Source organism: Ostrinia nubilalis, chromosome W, assembly GCF_963855985.1.
Source record: "Ostrinia nubilalis chromosome W, ilOstNubi1.1, whole genome shotgun sequence".
Taxonomy (NCBI): Eukaryota; Metazoa; Arthropoda; class Insecta; order Lepidoptera; family Crambidae; genus Ostrinia; species Ostrinia nubilalis.
This window is the reverse complement of record NC_087118.1, coordinates 6,133,571-6,157,423: the sequence shown is the minus strand read 5'-3', so window position 1 is coordinate 6,157,423 and position 23,853 is coordinate 6,133,571. Positions and strand designations below refer to the sequence as shown.

At 45.0% G+C, this 23,853-nt stretch overlaps 1 long non-coding RNA gene across 1 annotated transcript; it reads left to right on the top strand.

Annotated features, from left to right (window-relative positions):
- Positions 1–6,935: 6,935 nt before the first annotated feature.
- On the top strand, positions 6,936–10,793 carry LOC135086259 (uncharacterized). Its single transcript, XR_010260350.1, has 2 exons — positions 6,936–7,485; positions 10,281–10,793. It is a non-coding gene; the product is annotated as an uncharacterized LOC135086259 (long non-coding RNA).
- The last annotated feature ends 13,060 nt before the right edge of the window (positions 10,794–23,853 follow it).

The window sequence follows — 23,853 nt, the reverse complement described above, 5'->3', positions numbered from 1 at the left end:
AATTCTTTGACGTTTATTTTTTATTTTTTACAGAGAATATAGAAAGCTAAAAAACAAAATTAGTGAACATTCTCCATTCTGCTATAGATGGGCAATAGATGAGTTCAATCACCAAAAGAGTGCATTTTTTTCAAATCAAATCAAAAATATTTTATTCTATTTAGATCACTGATGGCACTTATGAACGTCAAAATATCCTACTTAATATATTTTATTATTATAATAAATGCGAAAGTTTGGATGTCATGATGTCTGGATGTTTGGATGTCTGGATGTCTGGATGTTTGTTACTCTTTCACGCAAAAATTGCTGAACGGATTTTGTTGAAACTTTACAGTATTACTGTTTATAACCCACATTAACATATAGGCTATAATTTATGACGGTCTGTAACATACTAAATTTCACGCGGGTGAATCCGCGGGCAAAAGCTAGTAGTAAATAAAAAAGGTAGCCCTTATGAGGCACTTTACATGTCTCCTTATCTTTTGGGCCCTACCAGCGCTTCGAGACAATTATATGGCAATTTATTTATTTATGCCGTAAAACAACCACGTGACTAACATTTGTCAACCAATTTTGCTCAGGTGTTATTCGCAATGAAGGTTTTGTCCATAGCCTGTAAAGAGCATAAAACCTAACCCCAGACACACGCAATAAGATTGGCTTTTATAAATAAATAAATAAATAAATAAATCTTTGGACAATTTCACACAGCGCCAGCTAGCCCCAAAGTAAGCAACTTAATGCTTGTGTTATGGGTGCTAGCTTAACGGATATACTACTTATATACTTTTTTTTTTTTAAATACATAAATATTATACATAGTCACACCCAGACCCGTCACAGAAATTAAAATTCATCATTTCAATTTCTGCCCGGCCGGGAATCGAACCCGGGACCTCTCGGCATAATAGTCCGTTCTGAACCACTACACCAAACGGCCGACTAGTTAGTTTAATAGTTATAAAAAAAAACAACATGGAAGCGTCTTGAGAGAATAATGTAAATACATATTTTAAATAAATAAATACGAATATAAATAATTTTAAATTATAAAATCAAACGACTAGTGGCAATTATAAACAAATAAATTACATAATTTAATATATAAAATAAAATATAAATATAAACAAATAAATTACATAATTTAATATCGGGTGGGACCTCCATGCGCATCTAACACAGCGTCAAACCTGTTTCGCATGCCAGTCACCATATTCCAACAAGTGTCGGTACCTCGAAGACGCTCCCATGTTGTGTGTGCCTCACGCCGCAAGTTTTCGTTATTGCGAATAAATAATAAATAAATTAAATAAATTCCTTTATTGAAGTTACAAGTTTTATCATTACAGGGTTTGGTACAACTTCTTTTAAGTTTATAAAAACCTGTATTAGAAGTGTACCCTCTTCTCTGTGGTAATAATTACATAAAAAACTTGTACATAACCAAAGAAATCACTTAATAATACTAACTAAACTAATAGTTGCAACGGGGCGTCTAAGCTAGCTCAGTCTGACACCCCGCTGTTTAGTACTAAGTCCCAGTTCGCCTTCTGCGATGAGGGGTGTGTACCTATCCAGGATGCCTACAGGGATATTCGACCAAGGAAACGCACAATCAATAACACAATGGCACTTATAATTCAGGTTCCACAATAGTTTCCTTATTCTAACTTCACTGACTCTAAGTTTATTATTATTACGAGCGATTACTTTACAGGTTATATCGCAATTACTAATTAATGGCAATGAAAAGGATAGCGACGCGCCCGATCCGCGTCCCGAGACTAGTTTACGTATCCGCGAGAGGGGCGGCGCCCTATGCGAGGTTTATCGAATGTTAGTCTGGATACTTATAACTAGGGGGGTGGGATGTGGTTCGTTAGCTCAAGCCAGAGACCGAAGCCTCGATAGTGAGTACGACCACTAGGGAAAGGCGTTGGACCTACGAGGTGAGGGGGTGTGAAGTTCAGGAAGGGTGGCAGCAGGATTGCTACCGCAGGTTCGGGATGAGTATCTCATGCACTACTCGGTAAGTACCTACTCGGTAAGGACGAGAACCGGTTGGCTATCAATGATAGAACGTCTCGACACGACGCTTTATGGCAAGCCGCGGATTAATGACGAGGTATCGGATCAAGCCAGAGTCGAACAGTTAGGGTTAGTAGGGAACAATGTGGATAGCTATTCGCTAGGGACTCTTTGCAATGCAGCCGAGGGAATGATAGACGCGCGCGCGAACGTCTGGCTGTTACAATGGCTCCCGAGCGAATGCTAGGCGCCCGCGGTCGCCGCCGTCTCTTATATTAGCTCGGTCCGTGCGGCGTGCGGCCGCGCAGCCGTAGGGTTGTCAAAATCTCTGCGCTCGGTGCTAGGGCTGTCGATGCGTCGCGGGGCGCGTCACATCCTCCCTTGTTTTGGAGATTTTTACCTGGAAAAATCACAAGTCTGGTACATAAAGGTTCTTCAAGAACAACTAAAAGTCATGTCAATAATAAGTTATTTTTTGGTAACTTCGTGGCGAGTAAAAATTTAAATGTAAAACATGATTGAACTTGTACTTAATCGTTAGCCCAATAATAACTCTCTATTTATAACATGACGGGACATTAATTGTACGAGCGATAAATCCGAAGATTCGTAAATTCTACTCACACAGCGGTTGCGGGGTAATATTCACCATAGGTCGTGGTATTTTTATACTTCAGAAAAGAGATCAAAGAAAGGGAAGATTGCTGCTTTCTACTACTACGAACAAACAGCGCACTCACCCGTTCTGCAATCCACCAGCACCAGCAGTTTCAGGGGGGCGAACCGCGGTTCCCAATCTCTTGTCTGCCCTCGAAGATGGAAGATAATGAAGGACCAGCCTTGACTCCGTAGATCAAGGCAGCGGGTGCATATAACGCGCACTTCACAAACACGCAATATTTCAGTTCTCAGCGTCGGCTGAACAGTTCCAGCTTATAGTACAGTACAGCGGTGTGGACTTCAACGATAGAAGGTTCCAGCAAGAAGAGGCGGTAACTCCGATGCGGCGCGACGGCGTCCGGAGTGAGCCACGTCAATTCGTAGACTAGTGTAGAAAGCAGCGAATAATAGCGGGATAAAATTATTAGACAGAAGCGGGTAGGTAGGAAAAAAGAAAAAATATGAATGCCCACATTGGGCATGAACATTGCCCCCGGCTTTAAAACCATCGGTTTTAAGGAAAATAAAGCAAAGATAAAAAAGGTGGAGGAGGGCAATGATGTTAACCTAGATAAAATTATTGCGATGGTAGAGTGCAAAGACGCACGACAGGCCGTTTATATACGCCCGTTGAAGTCTTTACAGAGGCGACTCTTACGACACCGTCCGCCCCAGGATAGGTAGCGACGACAACGCCGAGAGGCCAGTTAAGCGGAGAGACATTGTCAGTAACAATTGTCACAATACAACCTATGCGGATAGGGTTTGAAGCGGTATTCCATTTAACTCTGGATTGTAACAAATGTAAATATTCTTGCTTCCATCGTTTTGCGAAAGATTGAACCATTTGATCCAATAATGAATAGCGGTTACGTAAATTATGCGATTGAGAAGTCAAATCATAAGCGGGCAAGTGCTTCAGAGGAGTCGACATTAAAAAATGTGCGGGTGTTAACGCGCTCAGTTCTGATGGATCGTCACTAAGTAATGTAAGTGGCCGAGAGTTAATTACAGCCTCGATCTGTGAGAGTACTGTTAGTAACTCTTCGTAAGTAAGCAACTGAGTGCCTATGACGCGATATAAATGTGTTTTAAAGGCCTTCACATATATCTCGTAATGACCACCAAAGTGTGGGCTTCGCGGTGGATTCAGTTTCCATTTAATGCGATTATTAGCAAGCTCTTTCGCAAATTCAGATTGGAAGTCAGCGGAATCTAAAAAACTATACATTTCCGACAAACTGTTTTTAGCTCCGATAAAATTTGTACCTCGATCAGAGTACATGCAAGCGACTGCACCACGACGAGATTAAAAATCGCTTAAAGGCGGATAAGAATGTATTAGTAGATAAGTCAGTTGCAATTTCCACGTGAACTGCTCTTGTGACCAAGCACGCAAAAATACACAAATAGCATTTCATTGAGCGAACTCCACGTTTTCTATATGGAATAAAGTTTAAAGGACCACAATAGTCCACAGCGGTGTGCGTAAACGCTTTGGTTTCATTTACCCGAGAAGCGGGCAAATCAGCTATAATTGGAAAGGTAGGCTTTGGATTTAATTTAAAGCAGAAATTGCATTTATGAATGCAAGTTCGCACGATTCTTCTACAGGAGAGAATCCAGTATCTCTGTCGTAAAATAGACATCAGCGCCACGGAACCAGTGTGACAGTTATCACGATGATAATGGTTAATGATGAGCTCGACTACGTGACCTTTTCGAGGCAAAATAACAGGGTGTCTTTGCTCATAGGATAGGTCAGCGTTACGCAGTCGGCCGCCAACGCGGATAAGTCCGTTGTCGTCCAGAAAAGGAGCGAGACGCATTATAGCGGGTGAACAAGGTTTGTTACTCTTCAGAGCATTTAGTTCATTTTGAAAGTAAAACGACTGAACTGCCTTTAGAATTTCAGTTTCAGCCTTTAGCATGTCAGAGGCAGAAATCGCCTTATCAGAAAGCGGAAGTTTCTTCACAAATCGAAGACAATATACAATTGAGCGTAGCAAAACGAGCCACGAGGAAACTCGCTCGGACAATAAAAGAAGCGGATGTGACTGTGGGGAGTCTTCAGAAACTGCCGCCAACACTACCTTTGTCTCGGGCAAATCTGCGGGAAGAGAATCAGCGGGAATGGCAGAAATTGGCCATTCAGTGATGTTGTTACAAAGCCATGAGGGGCCAGTGAACCATTCAGTATGGTCCAGAATTTGTGCAGGAGACAAACCACGCGACAAGCAATCGCTAATGTTTTGGTTTCCTGGCACATGATAAAAATGATGAGCGGGAAGCGAATTTAATATTTTTGTTACGCGAGTAGCGATAAAAGTTTTAAATTTATGCGGTGAACCGTGAACCCAATGAAGAGCGACCATAGAGTCGGAAAGACAAAATATTTGACTGATATTATGTCGCGGCTGTATTATGTTAATAATATTTCGAACAAGCTTCGACATCAGAAGAATGCCGCAGAGCTCAAGTCTCGCCACGGATTGAGTTTGAAGCGGGGCTACCTTGGATTTAGCACACACGAGCTTAACGAGAGGAGCGCGAGCATCGTGTGACGCGTCTTCAGAGCGTATGTATATGACGCAACCGTAGGCACGCTCACTAGCGTCCGCAAAGGCGATCAAAATGAGTTTTGAATTTTCATTCACAGCGAGATGACGTGGAATGCGTATTTTCTCCAATAATGGAAGTTCAGTCAAATAGTTGTTCCATAATTTTGTAATATTAGAGGGCGGTTCTTCGTCCCAGTCAATTTTTAAAACGAAAAGTTTCTGTAGTATGAGTTTAGCGTATAAAATGACTGGCGCGATCAATCCGAGCACGTCAAACTGACGAGCTATCACAGAGAGAATATTTCTCTTGGTACATGGGCGAGGATCAAGCGAAACAGAGAACATAAAGTCGTCGCTAACGGGGGACCACTTTACGCCTAACACCTTCAAGTCACCGGAGTCCTCAAATGGAACATCCCCGGAATATTTATGCGAACATGGCAACGATTCAAGCAATTCTGGGCAATTACTTGACCACTTGACTAAGTCAAAACCTCCGGCCTTAAACATACCTAACAGCTCATCTCTGAGCCGTAAGGAGCCAGCAACGGATGGCATTGAGTAGCACACGTCGTCCATGTAGCAGTTCTTAACAGCAACTTGAGCGGCAAGCGGAAAAGACATACGTTCGTCCTCGCACAGTTGTCTCACCACGCGCATGGCCAAGAAAGGGCTACAATTTAAACCAAAGCAAACCCGAGTGAAGCAATAAGTAGTGAGAGGTTCGCTGGAATCAAAGCGATATAAGAATTTAAGATATTCGCGATATTCTTCATGAACCAAAACTCGTAAATACATTTGTTTTATGTCTGAAGTAAATGCGATTTTGTATAAGCGGAAATCGATCAATATAGAAAATAAATCATTTTGTAAGTTGGGTCCGGTATGTAAAATATCATTTAATGAAAGTTTTGAATCAGTTTTAGCGCTGGCATCCATTACTATACGTACCTTAGTGGTAAGTTTGTCCTTGCGTACCACAGCGTGATGTGGTATAAAATAACCCAAAGAGTTACTGCTATTTAACGGAGAGATGTAACCGTTAGCTACATAATCGCGGATTATATTGTTGTATTCCTGGCGCAACTCGATACTAGCGTCAAGTTTCCGCTCTAGGGAGAAAAAACGTTTTTTAGCGTTAAGATACGAATCGCCTAGCATGGAGGGATCATCCTTAAAAGGTAACGCGACCGAATAACGGCCCGAGACGTCGCGGGAGGTATTATCAGTAAAATTATTTTCGCATTGCGGTCAGCAGGACTCAAGATAGGCAGGCACGTGGAGACTTCCTCGAGCTGCCAGAAAGTTTGTAATATGTGATTTAAAGGCGCATCATTTTGCACCATAGCGGTGAGAGAAAGAGAATTATCACCTGCGATATTCTCTATGTATGTGTTACCTAGTAACATGTAACCAAAAATTGTATTAAATGCGGTAGGGGTTCCGGTTGGACCAACAATACGTCCTTCCAAGAAAATATCGGCAAAAAGCGAGGCACCTATAAGCAGGTCTATTTCACCAGGCGAATAAAAACTATCGTCGGCGAGCGGTTTATTATTTAAATAAGAAAAGGAAGATTTGTCGATTTCCACAGTGGGCAAATTATCGGCAATGCGGTCAATAACACATAAGTCTAGCGGCATCGATATGTTATTGTTAAAACGAGAATATATTCTTAGAAATAACACCCGCTACGTCAGCGTGACGTCATATCGTTCGATCCTGTTGTCTCTGTCTTAGAGAGGGAAGGCACGAGAAACCGGCCGCCCCGCGCGCCGCCACACTTTGCTCGAGCGCTTGGCTGTGACGGACGTTCTCTCGGTTCAGGGACTGTGATATTTGTGACCTAGATCATTATTTCTGCCATAGGCATATTTCTTTATTACGTTAATTTGATTTGTGGAATTATTGGTTTCGGTTATGTAATAAATCGATATCTGCTGGTGCCGTACATTACTTTTAAAAAGCACTCTCACCTCTGATCCTTAAGATCAGAAGTGGGATTGACCACGCGTTCTAACCGTTTTTGCCATCTATTTTTGCCTTAGTTTGTGATTATCAGTGCAGTGTTAAAAGTTAAGATGACCAGGCGTTCGTCTAGATTAAAAAAAGAACGTGATTATTCTCGTAAACAGTGTCGTGATAAAAGTTAGTTAAACGTCGGGTTTGTTCGAATATCGAATGCCGCCGTTAAATGAACGTGTGCATCGATTGAGTATTGAGTATCGAGGTAGGTCACCTAGGCGATGTGTACGCACTCCGCGTCGTAGTCCTATTGGGAATCGTGAATATTCACGTAGCCCTCATAGTGATTTTTGTAGGCGCTGTGACAGTTCGGTCGGCCGCCGCCATAGCTCGCGCGACGATGTGTTTGGGAAAATTTTGTCGCGAATTGACTCGTTTGAGGGTGGATTGCAACCGTCAGTGACACCGTCCAATATTTTCTGGAGCTTGTTTGTGATGGAATCGTTACGTGTCTCATTTGCGGCAGTATGGGCCATAAAAAGGGTGGCGCTGCCCAAAGGAAACTAAATACGGAGAGTGCGGTCCTACAGCGCGACGCGACTGCGAAACCGTCACCGTCGACACCGGATGATGGGAGGAGTAATAAATAGGCTTGTGTAGTACATGTACTATGTACTAATAGGAAGCAATTCCTTTAGTTCACTTTAGTACAGCCGATCACGAATAAATAGGTGTGAACGAGACGTTAAATTAGTGACAAGCGCGCGCGTGCGAGATGGATTCGGCTCTGTGAGTGTGTTGCGAGTATTTTGCGACATTGTACTTAAAGGTAATAGTAATAAAGACGTTCTTCGTCCGATCTGATTAAAAAAATCGGTGTACGAAAATGAACTAACTACATTTGACCAATTGTACTAGTTCGGAGCGATCCGTCACAGATCCGTTCAGTGTCCGAGTAAGATCAAGCCTAGTAATAAATATTGCACGTTTTGTATTGGTCATTTTGTCGATTCTCGCTTTCAAAAGCAGCGCTGGGGGATTCGAGTGGGAGGCGGTCTTCAATTGTGTTTTTGCTTAGAGTCGAATCCCCGCTCAGTGGCATAATACTTACCCGCAATATTAGTGTAAAAAGTACCAGTTAATATTTTGATTGACAGCGGGTCGGACATTTCGTTAATGTCCTAATCAGTTTTGAAGCGTTTTAATTTTATTTTAATAGAATCCCGACTTATCGTGTGATGCGAGGAATCGGAAGTCAGGAGGTCGAATCAACTTCGTACGTGACGACTTTTCAAAATCTTGTAAGCAACGCGATGGTTCTTGTGGTTTTCGTGATGGATCACAAGACCATGTCTTGGTGAAAATTTTGGTTTGACCAAACAAAATAATTATGTAGTGGGTAACCTCCCCACGTCTTCGTCAGTAGTAGGTACTACCGTCGACTCCAAATCAAATCAAATCATTTATTGCATTACATGTGTGGTTTAACAATATCGCGCCCTGACCCTGAGTGTCGTGCGCTGCCTTTGCTGGATTTCGAGAGGCGCATTCCTGTGGATGCTTTGGCCCTGGGGGCGTGGAGCAGGAGCAGCAGCGCGACTCGCGCAACTACCAGGGAGGACGTAGTGAACAGGAATATTGGTGCTTTGTCTAGTTTGCTACAAACAAGGTCCTGTAACTTTTGTCTTTCTTTTCTTATCTACCCTTGTATACTCACGGACATTGCCCGCGGGTGGCGTGACCGGAGGGAGCGGCGAGCGTTCGGCGAACGAACGAGCAATGTTCGGTTCGCGAGGGGACATCGAAGAAGACGATCCTGATGAATATGTGCATAATTTTTGATATTTGATGTGCAGAGGAAGGCCGAGCGTGTGTTTTGAAGTAAACGTGCTGCCTATACAAGTTTGAACGGGCGCTGGCGCATCACCGCTATGACTTGGAGTTGCTGGCTGGGTTCTGCATCGAAAAACCCAGGAGGCCGCCGAGCACACGGGCTCGTGGCGCGGCGAGTGGACTCCAGGGGCTTGCAGAGCATTCTTGGAGGATGGCGAATCTTCACTTGACATGCAAATACGGCCTCTGTCAGTTTCTGGCTTTGTCCAGGCAGACGCTGACTGGTTTTTAATACCTGAAGCGTAGTGTTGACTTTGACATGCAAATACGGCCTCTGTCAGTTTCTGGCTTTGTCCAGGCAGACGCTGACTGGTTTTTAATACCTGAAGCGTAGTGTTGATTTTGACATGCAAATACGGCCTCTGTCAGTTTCTGGCTTTGTCCAGGCAGACGCTGACTGGTTTTTAATACCTGAAGCGTAGTATTGATTTTGACATGCAAATACGGCCTCTGTCAGTTTCTGGCTTTGTCCAGGCAGACGCTGACTGGTTTTTAATACTTGAAGCGTAGTGTTGACTTTGACATGCAAATACGGCCTCTGTCAGTTTCTGGCTTTGTCCAGGTAGATGCTGACTGGTTTTTAATACCTGAAGCGTAGTGTTGACTTTGACATGCAAATACGGCCTCTGTCAGTTTCTGGCTCTGTCCAGGCAGACGTTGATGGTTTTTAATACCTGATGCGTAGTTTTGATTTTGACATGCAAATAGGGCCTCTGTCAGTTTCTGGCTCTGTCCAGGCAGACGCCGCGGGTTTTTAATACCCAAGGCGTAGTGTTGGCATGCAAATATGGCCTCTGCTGACGGCAACGGGGTAGTAAGCACATTATGCAAACTTTGGGCCTCTTTTGTGCTTACTGTTCTAACTTGTCTACGGAAAATAGCATTCTAGAGCTAAATATTATTCGTAGGACTAGTCATTTATTTCCCACATTTGTAATTTTATTTTCACTAATTGATTTTTTATTATTCACCGTCTGAGTTTAGTTATTTTTAACATCAATTTTGGATCTCTTATCGCAATCACATGAGTGCACGCATGGGATTGTGCTAAAAGGCTGTGAGCCTGTGATCTTCCTAATATTTGTCAATTTTAACTTCAAGAAACGACGGTTTCACTTCGGTTCCTTGTAACTGTCATACATTGAACATACACCACTGACATTCCAGATGATAACCATGGAACCGAACATGGGTGAACCAACCTGGTGAGGGTCAGCCTCAAGCTGCACCTCAGGACTCCGAGCATCAGCTTCCTGCAGACCAGGGCTGCGATGACCAGCCTTTGGCGGGTTCGAGCTGCGCAGACCAGTTTTCAAACGTCGGCGAGGTTATGCTGCGCGCTGAAGAAGCCGTGGCTGATGGGGAGCAGGCAGCGGTCGAGGACGCCGCACGATCAGGAACGGCCGTCTTAGAAATAACACCCGCTACGTCAGCGTGACGTCATATCGTTCGATCCTGTTGTCTCTGTCTTAGAGAGGGAAGGCACGAGAAACCGGCCGCCCCGCGCGCCGCCACACTTTGCTCGAGCGCTTGGCTGTGACGGACGTTCTCTCGGTTCAGGGACTGTGATATTTGTGACCTAGATCATTATTTCTGCCATAGGCATATTTCTTTATTACGTTAATTTGATTTGTGGAATTATTGGTTTCGGTTATGTAATAAATCGATATCTGCTGGTGCCGTACATTACTTTTAAAAAGCACTCTCACCTCTGATCCTTAAGAATATAGTTAAGTTCGTGGCACCCTTAATTGGGTTAGGAGTGGATCCGATTCCCTTGACTACCGTATACGACGCTTTATTTATGTAAAGGTTTAATTTTTCGCAACATTTTAATGTAATAAAATTACTTTGGGAGCCAGGATCTATCATGGCGCGTAAAGAATGCATATTGCCATTTGAATCAGCGGCCAACACCTTCACAGTACCAAGTAAACAAGTTGTGTCGAGTTTAGGTTTGGGCGGCAGGTTATTGGTATTGCACAACGCGATGTTTTGTGAGACCGCGCTGTCTAAGCAACTCGACGTGCGAGGCTCGGCAGATGCCTGTGGGATGCACTCGCGCGCAGTCGCCTGCACGGCTCGCACGCCGTTATCAGTCTCGATGACGTCACGGCGCGTCGAGCCCGCGCCCGGGCGCTGACGGCCCAGCAAAGTATGATGCTTCGTAGAACAGTTTCTACAGCGATGAATTGAGTTACAATGTGTAGATGTATGCGATGAACTTAGACAATTTGTACAACCATGATTAGTTTTAATGAAGTTATAGCGATCGTCAATTGAAAGGTTTTTAAACGAAGGGCAAAAATATATCTTATTGTGTGATTTTTGTTTACAATAGGCGCAGTGGCCATAACTAGTTTGATTTGCGTGCGTGACTGATAAGGAATGAGTAGGCTTGCTACTGCGGGACGGGAAGTTATTATTCTGTTTAGAAGTAGATGGAACGGAGGTGATCGTAGTGCGATCTAATATCTTGCGTTGTTCGCGTATATAATTAACGAGAGAATCGTATGTAGGGAATGGCGTATTACGATTTATCATTTCAAATTGACGAATAGTGTCTAGATCAAGTTTTTTACTAGCGAGATAAAACAACAGAAAGTCCGAAAGGTTGTCAAGATTTAAAGACTGAAGACTAGAAACAGCCCCACAAAATTTATCTAAAAATGTATCGTAATGTTTTGTAGTTGCGGAACTAAAAGATCGGAAATTCAGCATTTCATCTAAGTAAGCGGATGCGAGATTGCGTTTATTTTCATACCTATCCACTAGGGTCTGCCACATTAACGCGTAGTTGTTGGCGTTCGGTGCGATTCCAGCACAAACGCAACGTGCCTGGCCAGACAACTTACTGATCAGGTATTGCACGCGTTCGTGATCTGTTAAGGCGGGATTATTGTGAATAGTGTTTTTAAACGATTCATAAAAAATGTGCCAATTCGCAAGTTCCCCAGAAAAACCAATTAAGTCAAGTGTCGGAAGCTTTATGACGGATTTTGCTTGAAAATAAGTTTTATTTTCCGATTTAATTGAGTCAGTAGGAGATGACAACTTTGTAGAAATACGTTTACAATGACAATAAAGTTCGTCAAATGCATTAAGACTCTGATAATTGGGGTCAGAATCGGGATTGAGCTGAAGTTCTTTGTCTACAATTAGTTCAGTGATTGCATGAAATTCAGTTCGTAAAATCTCTAATGATTCCATGTTCACCAGAAACGATTCCTTAGCAGATTCATCAGAAAAGACAAGTTTAGAATCATAGAAAATATTTTGTAATCGGGAAAATATATTATTCCGCTTAGCGTTAAGTTTTTTCAATTCGACATCCATGTTGTCAACTTTCTGAGAAGCACTTGTACCACTTTTAGGCATAATGTTTTGTTAAAAATAAAATAAGTGTGCAAAGTCCGATTCTATTGAGTGACTGCGACACAACGCAACGAACAATGAAAGCAAGAACGATCACGCGCTAGGCGAGCGGTACGGGCGTGAACGAATGTTTGCAAGTTACCTCCGTTTATTAATAAAATCATAATATGGTAGGAAAAACAAGTTATCTGGATTACAGCTTTAAAATGCGTTGTCGAATGTATGAAAGTTATTATTATGTAGGAAATTAGTAAGAACAGCGTACAAATAGCGTATTTACGGGAATATAAATGTATTAAGCGGGAAATATCGGCAAATAGGTGAATAATTTACAGCCTATTTGTCCGTTATAATTTATGATTATAATGAGTATGTGGCGTAAAGACGCGCAGAATGTATGAAATTGGAGAACGAAATATTGCAAAAATTGTGATGATTTTGAAAATTACTAGAACGTACGGCTCAAAGACCTATAAAATTGTACATCCGGCTCGAAGGACCATAAAATTGTGTACGAGCGATAAATCCGAAGATTCGTAAATTCTACTCACACAGCGGTTGCGGGGTAATATTCACCATAGGTCGTGGTATTTTTATACTTCAGAAAAGAGATCAAAGAAAGGGAAGATTGCTGCTTTCTACTACTACGAACAAACAGCGCACTCACCCGTTCTGCAATCCACCAGCACCAGCAGTTTCAGGGGGGCGAACCGCGGTTCCCAATCTCTTGTCTGCCCTCGAAGATGGAAGATAATGAAGGACCAGCCTTGACTCCGTAGATCAAGGCAGCGGGTGCATATAACGCGCACTTCACAAACACGCAATATTTCAGTTCTCAGCGTCGGCTGAACAGTTCCAGCTTATAGTACAGTACAGCGGTGTGGACTTCAACGATAGAAGGTTCCAGCAAGAAGAGGCGGTAACTCCGATGCGGCGCGACGGCGTCCGGAGTGAGCCACGTCAATTCGTAGACTAGTGTAGAAAGCAGCGAATAATAGCGGGATAAAATTATTAGACAGAAGCGGGTAGGTAGGAAAAAAGAAAAAATATGAATGCCCACATTGGGCATGAACATTAATTATTTACTTATAACAATATTAGCTAACTTGGTCTTGAAACAATGTTATTAAGATACCCTTAATTATTTTTTTTGCTTACAATGAACTAATTAAACGCTAATTTTAGCTAACTTAGTTTTGAAACAATGTTATTAAGATACCTTTAATTTTATTTTGCTTACAATGAACTAATTAAACGCTAATTTTAGTTAACTTAGTTTTGAAACAATATTATTAAGATACCTTTGACCTTTTGTTTACAATTACCCAATGAACTAATTAAACGAGTCTGTTGTTTACTTTGTTATTACGAGTATTCAATTATTACTTAAAATATTTATTTCATACAATAATAGTATGTATGGCACTTGTTATTATTATTTCTAGTTTACTAGTTTAATTATTTAAATTACCATACTCAGAATAGGCATCTGGTTAATGTTAATAATTTCTATAATTATTAAAAGTTATACAAGACAATGGCAGTTAAGGGGTTAAGTTTTAATTACAATAATATTATATCTTAACGTAAATGGAATGCAGCCTGGCGCGGCGCGCAAACATTAGGCAGGTAAAATCTAGTTATGAGTCATCTAGTAAGCGAGTGCCGGCCGCCGTGGCGAATAGAAAAAATACGTTTCACTGATAATATGCAAATGAGCTCGCTCGGTGAATCGTTCTTACAATGTTTGTTTACTACGAGTATTTAAAAGTTATCGAGAAACTGGTAGTACTATTGGCGCGTAACAAACCGGTTTGTTATTTATGTGAGTTTAGGTTGCGAGTTACGAGTAAATAACAATGTGATTTGCGTCAATAGTTATTTAACGAGATTAAACAGAACAATTGAACGATTTAAATTATACAGGTTTACTTTCTAATGATAATTAATACTTATAGGTTATTATGTGATATTTAGCGAGATTAAATTCAAGAACTGAATGATCTAGATCATACAGGGTTACTATGTAATGTTAATTAATACTTATAGGTTATTGGTATATAATATTTAACGAGATATAATTCGAGAACTGAATGATCTAGATTATACAGGGTTGCTATGTACTGTTAATTGATACTTTTACATTATTGACTTGTTTTTAATATTGATGAATTTACTTAAACGAGAACTGACGAGACGTTTACTATGTACTTTTTATCTATCTATTGGAAACCTGACTTAGGTCAGGCCTGTCTCACTCCGCGCGGTACATCCGATAATTACCTACAGCGAAGCGCCCCGCCGGCGGGTATTATATCAGTCGAGTGTCACGCGCGCGCTCGTCAGGACGCTGGCGTGCGTTGTAGTATGATTATAATTCTATGATCGAAGTATTATTTAAAAATGGACATAAAGAGAAAGAAATATTGTGCGGCGTTCGGGTGTTTAAATTGGAAAAGTAATCTACCGAATTTATCTTTTTTTTTCGCTTCCCAAAGATGCTGAAAGGTATGTTGGCCATGTAGGTAATCAATAATTCTTGGGATAGTATAGGAACCTAACCTACCATGACTACTGCTCAGAATGCGTTCGTTCGTTTCAGCCAAATGACGTCCACTGCTGGACAAAGGCCTCCCCCAAGGTTTTCCATAATGAATGCGTACTTACCTACATTCGTACCTCATTACAAATAAGTAGATTAATTATTTTTTCACTAGACAGCAACCCTAACAGCGTAAGAAGAGTTCAGAGGCACGCGATAGAAAGAGACAAAACTTGTAGGTGAATAAAATTGTAGGTACGTAGTGCTGTGCGAGCTGAATTCCACTGTATCGCGTCGTAGCAAGACTCGCATTTATTTAAATCGTCTTGCGGAGTAATCCTTCTGTACCTGTACTATTACTTATTCTGTGCTTAGGTATAAAGTTAAGCTACGAGTAATTAACGTTACTGGCCTTGTTTAGCTGGTTCTGGATTTGGCCGCGCCTCTTCTTTCTCCCCGGCCGCCTCCTGGTCTGGTCCTCAGCTCGGGTCGGCTCCTCTCCAGGGCCGGACTCGCGCCAGTCCAGGTCTTGTGGGTGGTCGATGGTGTCGACCTCGAGGATTTCGGTCCAGTCTGTGGACCGTTTTGATGATATGGGTAGTGATCTACTTGGGTCTGTAGACACTGCGTTCCAGGGTTTGCGTGCGTTGCTAACTTGGCAGATTTTGCAGTTCTTGACGTACGTTGACGCATCTCTGTACATACCGGGCCAATAATATCTCTGTGATATTTTGTTCAGTGTTTTGGCTGTTCCTGGATGGCCTGCGGTTGGTGTATCGTGGTTTTCCTTTAGAATCTGGTCTTTTTCATTGTTGTTTATGCATAATTTCCAGTCTGATGATTTTTCTGTTCTTGGTCCATATGCGTGATTTATTATTTTTCTGTATAATTTGCCGTTTGACATTTTATAGTCCTTGTTTCCGGTTTTTTGTATTTCTTGAGTTTTCTTTTGGATCCAGTCTTCTTTTGTTTCTTGTTTTAAGCGTGTTACGTGTTTATTTATTACTTCTTGACTTTTAGGGTTCCGTGAATAGTCTTTTTTCTTGATTGATTTTTCGTGTGCGAGTTTGATCTTGTGTTTTTTCTTACTTGTCGGTGTTTCGGCCATTTCGTATGTAGGTACGATGTTGGCTTCTGTAGTTTTTCTTGACGTTATTCCCACTTGTTCCCCTTGCTTGGTACTATCTTTGGGCCATTCTATTTTGGCTCCTATTCTGTTCAATATGTCCATGCCGATCAGTATACTCGTGATTTGTGGATGATATAACACTTGGTGGTTAATTGTTTTTCCTTTTATATTTATTTGCAAGTCTAGTGCTTCTTTAATTCGAGTTGTGTGCCCATCTGTCATGCTAGCTGTTATGCTTACTGTTTTCGGTTTCAGGTTTCTTTTTACGATTTTCTTGTACACTTGGTCGTTGATGTATGATCTTGTGGCGCCGGTGTCTACGAGTGCTTGATATTTTTCGCCTAGTATCGATACATCTACGAAGGGACGGTTATCTTTAATTTGCGGACTTGTGTTCATTGTCATGGCCTGTGTGTACTCACTTGTTTTCTTACAACACTGTTTACTCATTTTGCCGATCTTGCCACAACCGTTACAAAATAGTATTTTCTTACTTCTGCAATCTTTCCTCGAGTGTCCTTGTTTTCCACAGCTCCAGCAGCAAGTATTTGTGTTGTAATTGTGTATGTATGATGCCGTCTCCTTGTGTCCTTGATTTGTGCTTGTTTCGTGGTAGTTATTTCGTGGTTCTCGTTCTGTGAAGCTAGTTTGACGTTCTGCTGTGACATTTTCATAGTCGTTTGCCAGTTGTATTAATTTGCTTACCGAGTCTGCTTCTGATTTCTTGATATAAAACTTGTATTTTGTGTTCATGTTTTCGTAGATTCTATTTAGTTCTTCTTCTTTTGACATTTTTGCGTATCTGCGCATGAGTGTTTGAATTTCAATCAGGTAGTCTGTGAATTTTTGGCGGTAATGTTGCCTATAATTCACTATTTTAGCTAGCAGGTCACTGTCACGGCTCACAAATGTCAACGTGAAGAGTTCTATGAATTCGTTCCATGTAGTGAACGAGTTTTTATTATTTCTATACCACAGTACGGCCTTTCCTTTCAGGAATCTGGGGAGCACTTTGAGCACTTTATCTGGCTTGACCTCGCCCGATGACATGAGTTCGTCCAGTTGCTCTAAAAACTCCACTGGGTCGTTGCATGTGTCAAAACTTATGTTCCATCTTGCCGTTATGCTTTCAGTCTGATCTATGGTGTACGACATGTTTGGTTCTTGCTGCATCTCTGTGTCTTCAAAATCGGTTTCTGACTCACTTTCACTCGGTTAGACTGTTCTTCGGAGAATTTACTGGCGGACTGGACTGGTTGGTGGAACTGCTTGGTTCTGAGTACTTCTGTGAGGTTCTGTCTCAGTTCTTGTACGGTTCTGTTCTCCGTTTTTATGTTTCTTCTTTTGCACTCGTTCTCAAGTTCTGTCTTCTTGAGTTTGTATATCCAAGATGTCGGTTCTGACATGTGTGATTATTACGAAGTTTTGCGTTCCTTGTGGTCTTTCGCTTCTCTAGCGATCTGGTGTTCCCTGTAGGTTCCGTGGGTTATTTAGTTGGGCGCCATTGCAATGGGGCGTCTAAGCTAGCTCAGTCTGACACCCCGCTGTTTAGTACTAAGTCCCAGTTCGCCTTCTGCGATGAGGGGTGTGTACCTATCCAGGATGCCTACAGGGATATTCGACCAAGGAAACGCACAATCAATAACAAAATGGCACTTATAATTCAGGTTCCACAATAGTTTCCTTATTCTAACTTCACTGACTCTAAGTTTATTATTATTACGAGCGATTACTTTACAGGTTATATCGCAATTACTAATTAATGGCAATGAAAAGGATAGCGACGCGCCCGATCCGCGTCCCGAGACTAGTTTACGTATCCGCGAGAGGGGCGGCGCCCTATGCGAGGTTTATCGAGTGTTAGTCTGGATACTTATAACTAGGGGGGTGGGATGTGGTTCGTTAGCTCAAGCCAGAGACCGAAGCCTCGATAGTGAGTACGACCACTAGGGAAAGGCGTTGGACCTACGAGGTGAGGGGGTGTGAAGTTCAGGAAGGGTGGCAGCAGGATTGCTACCGCAGGTTCGGGATGAGTATCTCATGCACTACTCGGTAAGGACGAGAACCGGTTGGCTATCAACGATAGAACGTCTCGACACGACGCTTTATGGCAAGCCGCGGATTAATGACGAGGTATCGGATCAAGCCAGAGTCGAACAGTTAGGGTTAGTAGGGAACAATGTGGATAGCTATTCGCTAGGGACTCTTTGCAATGCAGCCGAGGGAATGATAGACGCGCGCGCGAACGTCTGGCTGTTACAATGGCTCCCGAGCGAATGCTAGGCGCCTTTTTTTTTTTTTTTTTTTTTTTTTTTTTTGAAGGGACGCGCGCTAGTAGCTTGAGGAGCTTTTCCAGCTTCACCGGGCAGAGTGGCGAGTACAGAAGGTACTCTAGCCGTTTGGCGATCGTCGGTGCGCGTGCCGACGAGGCCGAGTGTGGGCTTCGCGAAGCGAAGCCCAGGCTCGTCCGCGTCGGTCGCAGACCGACGTTCGCGATCGGGCCGTATCGAGCGCATAAGGCGCCCGATCAGTGGCGAACCCAATTAGAGGGTTGCCCACCGCGGTGTTGGACCAAAGTCCAGCCTACGGCGGGCTCACTCTAAATGGGCCCGATCGAGGGGACTACGGGCGTGGCCTGAGGGCGCCACGGTAGGCTCGGACCTCGGCTCAGGCCGTGTCCGGGGGACGGATAGGGGAGAACCGGCCCGGTACATGTCTGTACCGTCCGAAATGGAAAGCAGGGCCTCGTACTCGCCGGCGAGTACGGTGTAACGAGCTACTGTGTTGTGGAGTAGTTGGCGTGCTTAAGGCAGTGATGTCTGTGTTAAGAAATTCGGTAATAGGATCGTCCGGGTCGTCTAGGACATGCCTAGGTCGTCGGTATTGGGCAGCGACATCTTTCTGGGGTGTATACGTGGCGGCGCTAACGATAAGAGGGTTCTTGTGGTTGATCGCTTTATCAAAGTAGCGGCGAGAGGCTTCTTTCATAAAGTGATCAATCGATGGGATCTCAAAATCTCTATGGAGATTCGTATTACGCACGAACCACGGGGCATCCGCGGCTCGGCGTAAGAATTTGTTTTGGAGGGTCTGGAATTTCTTAAGGTCTGTGCAGGAAGTGTGAGCAAACACCGGACTGGCGTAAGTCAACACTGGACGGATGCAGGTTTTGTAAATTGTCAACTTATTTCTAAGTGACAATTTACTTTTCCTTCCAACTAGGTGGTAGAGTCGGTGGATGTAGTGGTTCGCACGGCTCAAGACGCGTCTGAGGTGCGGAGCGAACGATAATCTCTGGTCGAGGGTGACACCTAAGTACTTGGCCTCACTTTTCCAAGGAATAGTTTGGTCAAATAAGGTGAGATGGGTGGGGACATTAGGACGAGTGCGAACCGGAGGACGTTTCGCAGACAAAGCCCTAGAAAAGTACACTGCTGCACTTTTTTCGGGATTTACCTCGATACGCCACTTCCTGAACCATTCGCCTAATTGTGTGACTGCGCGTTGGAGCGCCAAGATGACGTAATTCCGATTACGTCCGGACTTGTAGAGTGCGGTGTCGTCCGCAAAGAGGGCTAAATCCGTATTCGGATATTTGGGGATGTCATTGACGTACAATGAAAAGAGGATGGGCGAGAGCACGGAGCCCTGGGGGACTCCGGCTCTTATGGGGCGGGGGGAGGAGAGGGAGCCATCTACTCGGTAACGAAAGGTGCGATTCGATAAAAAGTCACGTAAGATGTGCACGAGACTGTCCGGCACACCGAGTTCGTAAAGCTTGTAAATCAAGCCGTTGTGCCAGACTTTATCGAATGCCTTCGCTACGTCGAAGAATAACACTCCTGTCCCTACGGGTGGCTTAGCAGTGAGGCCGCTAAGTATATGCTCCGTTAAGCGGTGCACCTGTTGTACGCAGGAATGTGAGGCGCGGAAGCCAAACTGTTCGTTTATTAAGAGATTATTAGAAAAAACATAATCTCTTAATCGAGAGACAATTATACGTTCGTATAACTTACCCATGGTCTTTAAGAGACTGATGGGTCTGTAGCTTGTGGGGTCAGCCAGTTTCTTACCGGGCTTCGGGATGCCAATGACTTCTGCTTCTTTCCACGCGTCGGGAAAGATGCAGTGAGACATGGCCGCGTTGAATATAACAACCAAGAGGTATACTAGGGGGGCGGGCAGGGCGCGTAAGACTCTATTAGAGATACGGTCCGGGCCGGGGGCTTTGTTGGGACGGAAACCTTTGATTATCGTTCGCACCTCGTCGACGTTGGTCGGGTCTAGGGTTGTGGTCGGAGGGAGGGCGGCTCTACGTTCGACTTCGCTGTCCACCATGCGGAGGTGGGCAGAGTCTACTGGGAGGGTACTGGGGGAGCACTGTGCTTCTAGACTGTCGGCTAGACATTCGGCTTTGGCGTCGTCGTCAAATGCAAGCGTTTGATCGGGACGTAAAAGCGGTGGCGTGGACGCTACGGTGTCGGACTTAAAGGCTCTCGTCAACTTCCAATAGGCTTGGTGAGATGGCGAGATTTCTTTAAGTAGATCATCCCACTGATTGTTACGGAGTTCCGCGATACGAGCCTTGACAGCGCGCTGTAAGGAACGTAGGCGGACTCTGTTTTCCTCGGTTGGATAAGCGTCATAATCGTGAGTGGCTGCGTTCTTTGCCCTCATTAGTTCTCGCGCGTCGTCCGGCAACCTGAGACGGTGGTTAGCCATCGCAGGCACTTGCCTAGACGAGTCGCCGATGGCGACCGAAATGTGACTAGTGAGCGCATCGATCGCGTGAATAGTTTCGTGAGGCGAAACTATATCGTCGGGGATTGAGGACAGTTGTGGGCTCTGACAGTTCCCAAGTTTTACCTTGAGTTTGTCCCAGTCCACAATTGTCTTCATAGTGGGTGTAGACTCAGGAGAGCCTAGTTGTAGTACGACCGGGCGATGGTCAGAAGTGAGCGCGTGCATGGTTTCTATAGAGTGTAGGCGGAGGCCTATATTCTTTAGAATTGCCATGTCCAGAATGTCGGGCCGATGCTCGACATTGTAAGGATAGTGAGTGGGCGTCATAGGGACTAAGATGTCAAAGATGAGTTCCTCAGAGAGTTCGCTTAACATGTTGCCATTGGCAGTGGATGTTACGCAACCCCAATGAGTGTGTTTGCTATTAAAGTCGCCGCCAAGAATGACTGCACTATTCATAGCAAAGAGGGCCTGAAAGTCGCTCCTTAAGGGAGTCTTGTTCGGGGAGAGGTAAACCGAGCCGATGAGGATGGGCTCGTGTCCAGTCATGGCTAGCCGACAGAGTGAGACTTCTAGGTTAGAGAGAGAAGGGGGATCGACTAGAGCACAGTGCAGAGAACGCTTATAATAAATAAGCGTGCCGCCGCCACGTGTGGGCCTATCGTGTCTAATGATATTGTAGTTCGCTATCCTAGGATTGCGAATAGAGGGTGTTAGGAGGGTCTCTTGAACCAGAAAGATGTCGACCTGGTGGTCGGTAAGGAACTGAGTAACCTCGTCCTTCTGCTGTCTAAGACCGTTAGTGATTGACCGGGGTTTGATCCTAGCGGTGGGATTAGCCATTACGGAGCATGGAAAGAGGAGATAGCGTAGCAAAAGTCTACGTGTTCGGCGAGGATAGATAACCTATCCATGATGTTGCCTTCGCCATTAGTCGCGCGCAGTTTTGCGGCGATCACAAACATCTCGCCGACATTAATTTGGCCAAAGAAGTCTCTGACCAACTTAATGTCAGCCGCAGGTGAATGTGTAGGCTGGGGCTTGGCCTGAGGGGCCGGGACTTTGTGGGCTGGTGCCTTAGGGGCAGGGGGACTTGGGTTAGGCGCCTGTTGGGTAGGTGCCTTTGGCGTAGCCTTAGGGGCTGGGTGGGGTTGAGGAGCCTGCTGGAGCGCGGGTGGGGCCACAGCTGTTTGGGTGGGTGTGGGAGTAAGGCTGGCAGCCTGGGTGTAGGCCAGAGGCCTAGCCCAAGCATTGGGCCTGTTGGGGCGGAGGCTAGGAGCCTCATTTGCTACCGCAAAGTTGCGAGTAGCATTGATCTGCCTGGGGGCAGAGGGGATGGGGGCACGCGGCTGAGTGCGTGGGGCCCGGGGACAACCGCGATAATTCGCGGGATGACCCTGGCTACCACACAGTATGCAGCTCGGTGGTTCGGTGGCTGTGGCCTTGTCACGGACACAGTCGGCTGTGCCGTGATCGCCTAGGCACTTAACGCACCTAGGACGGGCGTGACAATTACGGGCAGCGTGCCCGTAATGTTGACAGCGGTGGCACTGGCCGGGAGCGCCGCGCTTACGGGGTGGCTCGACTTTGAGCCCGGAGATAAAGCAAACCGATTTCAAATTGAAAATCGATTTTGCTTCATCGGAATAGTCCAAGACTACTTGGACAAGGTCAAATGGTTCACGAGTACGAGTCCTGTACAGACGATGAACCTGTTTGACAGGGAAGTTTTGGGCCTTGAGGTCGGCCAAGATGGAGGCGGAGTCTAGCTCCTTGGGAAGGCCACGGATAACAACCCGCAGCTCCCTTTCCTCCTCGCGGGGGAAAGTATGATAACCGATACGGTTTTCATCTAGGAATCGTGTTAGGGCTCGGTGCTCGTCCGAGGTGGACAAGGACACCTTAATACCTACGTTGCACGACTTAGCGTGCGAGAAGTTAATGTGACGCTCCTTGAGCGCGCCGGAAATCTTGTTCCAGGACGCCTTGTCCTGGACAAAGACTGGGGGGACTCTGACAGTCCGCCCGGTGCTCGACTGCGAGCCGGAGGGCTGGGAAGATTGCGAGGGCTGAGAGAGGCCTGAGTTGGCCTTCAGCGCCTTCGCAGGGGGGGAAGGAGGGGGAGAGGCCGCGGATTTGCGGGTCCTCTTCGGACGACTGACGGTGGTGAAGCCACCGTCATCGGCGTCTGAGACAGAGTCACATTCCATGTCCCTACTGGGGGCATGGGATTGGTGCTCTATGATAATAGAGTGCTCGTTCGTGAGCGGGATTGGTAGCGGGGCCGAGTTAGGATCGCTCATGGCGTCCTCGGGACATGACGGGGAAGCAGGCTCCTCATAGACGGAGCTTGCGAGGGATTTTCCCCGTATGTGGGCTTTAAATCCGGAGAGGACCTCCGGGTGAGTGGCCCGGAGGAACTTTAAGAGTTCCTCCGTGTCCATGGCATGGAGTTGAGATTCGCGACGCGTGAATCTACACCGGTTCGCAAGTCGCAACCACCGAGAAGAGCCGGCAAGAAACTCGGTGGTTATAGCGGTGTGTAAGTCCCGCACAGTCGGTGTAAACCGTGCGGGGTGAGTGGGAAAAGTGTGCCCTAACCAATGTAACTACGCCGCAACGTAGCAACGCCGCGACGTAGGGTGAGTACCTACTCCTAGCAGTCCTTCAGGAGGGCCCCGGTTGCAAAAACAACCAGGGATACGCTCCTTCAGGGATGGAAAGTAGGGAGGGGTAGGGGGGGTCACGCCCGGCAGTGAAAAGACTGTGAAACCGAGTGTCTCAAGGGCGAGGAGGAACGCCTCACCCTCTCAAACGTGCCTTCCAGGAGGCCAAGGTTCACAGCCTAATATACCGGCGGCGGCAGGAAATTTCAGCGCCTTGAAAAAGGCACTGTCGGTCGCTCCCAATCGAACCGAACCGCCTTTAGAAAGGCGTTTAACTACGCTTGT